This window comes from Rutilus rutilus (assembly GCF_951802725.1).
Source record: "Rutilus rutilus genome assembly, chromosome: 22".
NCBI lineage: Eukaryota > Metazoa > Chordata > Actinopteri > Cypriniformes > Leuciscidae > Rutilus > Rutilus rutilus.
In genome coordinates, this window is record NC_140227.1 from 349,058 (window position 1) to 357,500 (window position 8,443).

Sequence of the window (8,443 nt, forward strand, 5' to 3'; positions counted from 1 at the left end):
GCCTCGCTGACTGCACACAAAACCTCCAGCATGCAACGCAACGTGTCCTAATTCAGGAGAAGAAGTGCTTCGTTTGAATGAATCGGTGGAACCGATTGGCTAATCAGACTGAACACAGGAGTCATGAATCACTTGCTCACTGAATCATCTCACGTGACTCACAAGAACTTTATATGAATACAGTGTGTTGATCATGAGAGTAAAGACAGGGTTTCCGCGGATCCTTAAAAAGTCTTAAATTAGATTTGTTAAATTTAAGGCCATATAAAGTCTTAAAAAGTCTTATTTTTACTTATGAAAGGTCTTACATTTTCTATGACAATTTGAATTAGACATATCTAAATGTTTGTATCTAATTAGCATACTTTTTTATTTATTATTCTGTCTTTGTGGATTTGCTTGTTTACGTGACATTTCGCGTCACATTCGCGTTAGCATATTAGCCTACGTCCCTCTCCTGCACGCGAGAGGAGAGAGGGAGAAGCCAGTTGGTAAATGTCAGTTCAATTGTAAGTTAATTCTTTATGTGCTTAGGAGTGTGCCTTGTGTATTGTCTATGATACTGGCGGTTTTAGTTTCATATTTAAAGAACCCTTTAATTAGAACGTTAAAATTAGAAATCAGTTCAAATTTGAATATTAAAAAAAAAAAAAAAATCTCATAGCTTTATTTATGCAATTGTAAATACAGTGTAAATATATGAATGCCTTTTCATTTCTGTTATTATTCTAATAGAATTTCATTTGAATGTTAGAATTTGACTTAAAAGGTGATGCATACATCTACAAATGTCCATATATAGGTGAAAATGCCCCTGGAAATCAATTTAAGGTGGCAAATATTACCCCTTAATAAAAATTTTTTATTTCTGTCACTGCTGTGAACTGACCACTGCATAGAATATGAAAAATATGAATATCTTCGTATTTATAGGGTCCTATCTTGCACCCAGCGCAAAGGACTTTGTACAGCAACGCATTTTTAATTCCTATTTCTCACCCGACACACAGCAGACTTTTCCCTCCACAGACGCACGTCGGTAAATTAGGGAATGAACTTGCGCTCCCGGGGGCGGTTCAGCGAAGAGAGGAGGCGTGTTCCGGTGCAAACGTTCCCTGGTGCTATTTTGCAGTTTCGGAAAACAATTCCGCCACAGACCAGGAGAAACCTCGTCTAAAGTCAGTGGCGCGTTCCAATGCTATTTTAAGGACGCACGCTTGGCCATAATGTAGCGTGTGCACAACACACACACACTTTGCTTATCTCATCTACACAGATGCAGTTCACATTTTTGCAAATCATACATTATTACAAGGAAAAATATTCCACACGAGGGAAATCATTGTGGTGTCCATGAAGATGTGGAAAAATTGTCATAAATCTAGTTATAGATTGTTATAAACAGTATTATTGTTATTATTACTCATTATTATTGATTATTTCTTATTACCACAGAGGACCTTTGAGAGGCACATTCTACTCTACAATAGTAATATATTTCTGTCTTAAACCGGACTTTTATTTTGGCGTGTTCTGAGTTTTGAGTCGGTGTATCTGCTGATGAAACACTGCTGAAGAGACTCTCATACAGAATTTGAGATTCTGTGACATTCTACGCACACTTTTATGATTCCGTCTGTGTTTTCTTCATGCTGGAAATATGTCCCTACATTTATATGAAAGGCATACTTGAAGATTTCATCAGGATGAACATCTGTTGGCTTCATGTTGATGGCCTTTCCTGAAAGTTTAAGAAAGATAGACTGAGACATTGCGTGAGTCAAGCAGCAGAACCTCCTGACCGTGAACGAGGAGAACCTCCTGACACCTCCTGGTGAAGGCGTAGAACCTCCTGACGGTGAACGAGGAGAACCTCCTAACGGTGAACGAGGAGAACCTCCTGACAGTGAACGAGGAGAACCTCCTGACGGTGAACGAGGAAAACCTCCTGACGGTTCGAGGAGAACCTCCTAACGGTGAACGAGGAAAACCTCCTGACAGTGAACGAGGAGAACCTCCTGACGGTGAACGAGGAAAACCTCCTGACGGTGAACGAGGAGAACCTCCTGACGGTGAACGAGGAGAACCTCCTGACGGTGAACGAGGAAAACCTCCTGACGGTTCGAGGAGAACCTCCTAACGGTGAACGAGGAGAACCTCCTGACAGTGAACGAGGAGAACCTCCTGACGGTGAACGAGGAGAACCTCCTGACGGTGAACGAGGAGAACCTCCTGACGGTGAACGAGGAGAACCTCCTGACGGTGAACGAGGAAAACCTCCTGACGGTTCGAGGAGAACCTCCTAACGGTGAACGAGGAGAACCTCCTGACAGTGAACGAGGAGAACCTCCTGACGGTGAACGAGGAAAACCTCCTGACGGTGAACGAGGAGAACCTCCTGACGGTGAACGAGGGGAACCTCCTGACGGTGAACGAGGAGGACCTCCTGACCGTGAACGAGGAGAACCTCCTGACCGTGAACGAGGAGAACCTCCTGACCGTGAACGAGGAGAACCTCCTGACGGTGAACGAGGAAAAACCTCCTGACCGTGAACGAGGGGAACCTCCTGACGGTGAACGAGGAGAACCTCCTGACCGTGAACAAGGGGAACCTCCTGACGGTGAACGAGGAGAACCTCCTGACGGTGAACCTGACGGTGAACGAGGAGAACCTCCTGACCGTGAACGAGGAGAACCTCCTGACGGTGAACGAGGAAAAACCTCCTGACCGTGAACGAGGGGAACCTCCTGACGGTGAACGAGGAGAACCTCCTGACGGTGAACGAGGAGAACCTCCTGACCGTGAACGAGGAGAACCTCCTGACGGTGAACGAGGAAAAACCTCCTGACCGTGAACGAGGGGAACCTCCTGACGGTGAACGAGGAGAACCTCCTGACGGTGAACGAGGGGAACCTCCTGACGGTGAACGAGGAGAACCTCCTGACCGTGAACGAGGGGAACCTCCTGACGGTGAACGAGGAGAACCTCCTGACCGTGAACGAGGGGAACCTCCTGACCGTGAACGAGGGGAACCTCCTGACGGTGAACGAGGGGAACCTCCTGACGGTGAACGAGGAGAACCTCCTGACGGTGAACGAGGAGAACCTCCTGACCGTGAACGAGGAGAACCTCCTGACACCTCCTGGTGAACGCGTAGAACCTCCTAACGGTGAACGAGGAGAACCTCCTGACCGTGAACGAGGAAAACCTCCTGACGGTGAACGAGGAGAACCTCCTAACGGTGAACGAGGAAAACCTCCTGACGGTGAACGAGGAAAAATCTCCTGACCGTGAACGAGGGGAACCTCCTGACGGTGAACGAGGGGAACCTCCTGACGGTGAACGAGGGGAACCTCCTGACGGTGAACGAGGACGGTGAACGAGGACGAGGACGGTGAACCTCCTGACGGTGAACGAGGAGAACCTCCTGACGGTGAACGAGGAAAACCTCCTGACGGTGAACGAGGAGAACCTCCTGACGGTGAACGAGGAGAACCTCCTAACGGTGAACGAGGAGAACCTCCTGACCGTGAACGAGGAGAACCTCCTGACGGTGAACGTGGAGAACCTCCTGACCGTGAACGAGGAGAACCTCCTGACGGTGAACGAGGAGAACCTCCTGACGGTGAACGAGGGGAACCTCCAGACGGTGAACGAGGAGAACCTCCTGACCGTGAACGAGGGGAACCTCCTGACGGTGAACGAGGGGAACCTCCTGACCGTGAACGAGGGGAACCTCCTGACCGTGAACGAGGAGAACCTCCTGACGGTGAACGAGGAGAACCTCCTGACGGTGAACGAGGGGAACCTCCTGACGGTGAACGAGGAGAACCTCCTGACCGTGAACGAGGAGAACCTCCTGACCGTGAACGAGGGGAACCTCCTGACGGTGAACGAGGGGAACCTCCTGACGGTGAACGAGGAGAACCTCCTGACCGTGAACGAGGAGAACCTCCTGACCGTGAACGAGGAGAACCTCCTGACCGTGAACGAGGAGAACCTCCTGACGGTGATTCTGTGTGAATCACAGTAAACACCTGCTTACAAGTGTGTAATATCTGTGAATGAAAGCTGTTCATTTGAGTTATATATGTTGTGTACTTCACAGTTAAGCACAAACTCACTTTATTTTTATGCATTTTTCAGAAAACAAGACTTAATATCTTCAGTCATTTTGCTTCTTCTCCAGTAAATGTATCTTGATTTAAGAATAATCAGATATTTGTGCTGGAAAACGAGACAGAACTGGTATCTACTGGTAGAATGGTATCTACTGTAGAGTTGAAGATCATTCACAGCTGTGTTGATAATATCAGTTATGATGACTGCATCACATAAAACTAATAAACACCCTGATCAATATCTGGATCAAAAACAGTCAAAACAACAGTATTGAATGAAATCTGTGTCTTACTCCTGATGTAGATGCTGTGCAGGGACTTCTGGGAACACTACTAAATATCGACTCTCTGAAAAACGATTCTCTGAAGTGAATCAGGCTTCCCATGCTACTGCACAACTCCTGCAGCTTTATTTTGCTTCTAATGACCGTAGATAAACTTACTAATGGAAATTTACAGTTATTTTGATCTTTGTAGTTAAATTTTGCTCTGACAGCAATTGATCATATAATATTGAATGTAAGGCTTTGTGTTGAGAGGTTCTTTCCCTCCACATTGGGCAATAAACTGGTGTAATGGTGGATCGCTCATAGCAAGGAGTGTGTGTGTGTGTGTGTGTGTGTGTGTGTGTTGGGTGCATCTGTGTAGCTCTGGATTGACCTTCACAGGGTCAGAATCTCATCTTTAAATAATGGCTTCCAGACCAACATTGATTGAGTATTTTTAGCAACTCCTTGCCGAGACTGGGAAATGTAGGAGTGGTTAAATATTAAAGTCTGTGGTGAGGTGTAGGAGTGTGTGTAGAGTTTCCTCACCTGAGCTCACTTTCACATGTATCGATGGCCGATAGAGGAACACACTCCTCTCCTTCATTAACACACACCTCTACATCAGGAAAACATCATGTGTTGGACCAAGGAAATCTCTGTTTTCTCCCTAACAACAGTTCAAGTTTAACCAAAATTATATTTTAGGCCGCTAAAAACTATGTATTTTTTCAAATTCTGTTTCATTTATTTATTTACTTATTTTTGTCAAATTGTGATTTTTCCATAAAAAATTTTCTGGATTTATTTTGATTTCATATTTTGTAGATCTGCAACTAGCGATTATTTTGATAATCAATTCATCTGTAGATTATTTGTTCGATTACTAGTATCCAAAAGTATGAATTCATTAAGTTTTGTAATAAGAATTTATCAATTTAAGCAACAATTAAAAGTTTAACCAAAATTATATTTTTGAATCTGTTTTTTATTTTTACTCAATTATTATTATATTAATAAAAAAATCTACATTTTGTTTTAATCATTAGATACAATTTTAGTATCCCCCAAAAAAAGCTTTTCTAATTAAAATCATGGAATTTATCAACAATTTATTATTTTTATGGCCCTAAAGATTATTGATAAATTTATAATAATGTTTATCAGTTTTTAATAATTACTGAGTGTGTGTGACTCTGGATATGTGTGTGAATCTGCAGTTTTGTGTGAATCTGAAGTTGTGTGTGTGAATCTGGAGTTGTGTGTGACTGGATGTGTGTGTGACTCTGGATGTGTGTGTGACTCTGGATGTGTGTGTGACTGGATGTGTGTGTGACTCTGGATGTGTGTGTGAATCTGGATGTGTGTGTGAATCTGGAGTTGTGTGTAGAGTTCTCAACGGGCCTGAAAATAACAACCCGACCCGACCCGGCCCGTGGCTTTTAAAGCCCGGACCCGATGTAACCCGACACATCAACATGAATTATCTGCCCGAACCCGGCCCGCGGCGGAATTTTTTTTTCTCATACACGTATTATCATGACCAGCAGACGTAAATTCAAATCAACCTTTAATGTTAACGCCTTTTAACAATACAAACAACTGAAACAATAAACTTTAAATATATAAATAGGCTGTAGTAGCGACGGTGAATTCACCTGAGGCAAGTTTACTTTTCACCAACTCCATCTTCTTCTCCAGGCTAAAGGCGTGCACGCAGCGGCGTCAGGTCTGCCCCCGCCCCTCTCCGTGATGCGCTTGCACGCAGCAGCCAGACTTTCTTTACGGTGAACAGCAGCGATGATTAATAAATGTTTTGTTTTTTTCACTGACTGGAAAAGATTAAGCCCGAGGTCCGACCCGACCCGAGTCATTTGATTATATTTTCGACCCGAACCCGGCCCGAACCCGCGGGTCCCGTCGGGTTTGTCGGGCCGACCCGACCCGTTGAGAACTCTAGTTGTGTGTGATTCTGGATGTGTGTGTGACTCTGGATGTGTGTGTGACTGCAGTTGTGTGTGACTGGATGTGTGTGTGACTCTGGATGTGTGTGTGAATCTGGAGTTGTGTGTGACTCTGGATGTGTGTGTGACTGCAGTTGTGTGTGACTGGATGTGTGTGTGACTCTGGATGTGTGTGTGACTGCAGTTGTGTGTGACTCTGGATGTGTGTGTGACTCTGGATGTGTGTGTGACTGCAGTTGTGTGTGACTGGATGTGTGTGTGACTCGATGTGTGTGTGAATCTGGAGTTGTGTGTGACTCTGGATGTGTGTGTGACTCTGGATGTGTGTGTGACTGCAGTTGTGTGTGACTCTGGATGTGTGTGTGACTCTGGATGTGTGTGTGACTGCAGTTGTGTGTGTTCAGAAGCGTGTTTCTCAGCTAATAGCTCCACTCAGAGGCGGCGGAGAGGTCTCTGTGGCGCTGCTGTAAATGTCAAACTCAAACACACAGTGACTGACCGAAGCTCTTCTTCTTAATGGCTCTGATAGACTCTTATATTTGTCAGATGCAATTAGAGGATCCTGAAAACTGAACACGTGTCTTCACAAGGTCGTTCCCTGTTTCCTGGAAATGCTGAATGACACTAATGTTCGCCCGTTGTCTGAGTCTTCAATGAGACGGTTAGTCATGTGTGTGTAGATCACTGTAGTGTGTGTGTGTGTGTGTGTGTGTAGATCACTGTAGTGTGTGTGTGTGTGTGTGTGTGTGTAGATCACTGTAGTGTGTGTGTGTGTGTGTGTGTGTGTGTGTAGATCACTGTAGTGTGTGTGTGTGTGTGTGTGTGTGTGTGTGTAGATCACTGTAGTGTGTGTGTGTGTGTGTGTGTGTGTGTGTGTGTGTGTGTGTGTGTGTAGATCACTGTAGTGTGTGTGTAGATCACTGTAGTGTGTGTGTAGATCACAGTAGTGTGTGTGTGTGTGTGTGTGTGTGTGTGTGTGTGTGTGTGTGTGTGTAGATCACTGTAGTGTGTGTGTGTGTGTGTGTGTGTGTGTGTGTGTGTGTGTAGATCACTGTAGTGTGTGTGTAGATCACAGTAGTGTGTGTGTGTGTGTGTGTGTGTGTGTGTAGATCACTGTAGTGTGTGTGTGTGTGTGTGTGTGTGTAGATCACTGTAGTGTGTGTGTAGATCACTGTAGTGTGTGTGTGTGTGTGTGTGTGTGTGTGTGTGTGTAGATCACTGTAGTGTATGTGTAGATCACTGTAGTGTGTGTGTGTGTGTGTGTGTGTAGATCACTGTAGTGTGTGTGTAGATCACTGTAGTGTGTGTGTGTGTGTGTGTGTAGATCACTGTAGTGTATGTGTAGATCACTGTAGTGTGTGTGTGTGTGTGTGTGTGTGTGTGTGTAGATCACTGTAGTGTGTGTGTGTGTGTGTGTGTAGATCACTGTAGTGTGTGTGTGTGTGTGTGTGTGTGTGTAGATCACTGTAGTGTGTGTGTAGATCACTGTAGTGTGTGTGTAGATCACTGTAGTGTGTGTGTGTGTGTGTGTAGATCACTGTAGTGTGTGTGTAGATCACTGTAGTGTGTGTGTGTGTGTGTGTGTAGATCACTGTAGTGTGTGTGTAGATCACTGTAGTGTGTGTGTGTGTGTGTAGATCACTGTAGTGTGTGTGTAGATCACTGTAGTGTGTGTGTGTGTGTGTGTGTAGATCACTGTAGTGTATGTGTAGATCACTGTAGTGTGTGTGTGTGTGTGTGTGTGTGTGTGTGTGTGTGTGTGTAGATCACTGTAGTGTGTGTGTAGATCACTGTAGTGTGTGTGTGTGTGTGTGTGTAGATCACTGTAGTGTGTGTGTGTGTGTGTGTGTGTGTAGATCACTGTAGTGTGTGTGTAGATCACTGTAGTGTGTGTGTGTGTGTAGATCACTGTAGTGTGTGTGTGTAGATCACTGTAGTGTGTGTGTGTGTGTGTGTGTGTGTGTGTGTGTGTGTGTGTGTGTGTGTAGATCACTGTAGTGTGTGTGTAGATCACTGTAGTGTGTGTGTGTGTGTGTGTGTGTAGATCACTGTAGTGTGTGTGTAGATCACTGTAGTGTGTGTGTAGATCAC

At 45.0% G+C, this 8,443-nt stretch overlaps 1 protein-coding gene across 2 annotated transcripts in view; it reads left to right on the forward strand.

Moving 5' to 3' along the window:
* poc1a (POC1 centriolar protein A) overlaps positions 1-8,443 on the forward strand; it is a 99,795-nt gene that overhangs the window by 51,260 nt on the left and 40,092 nt on the right. The gene's annotated exons all lie outside the window — the stretch shown is intronic.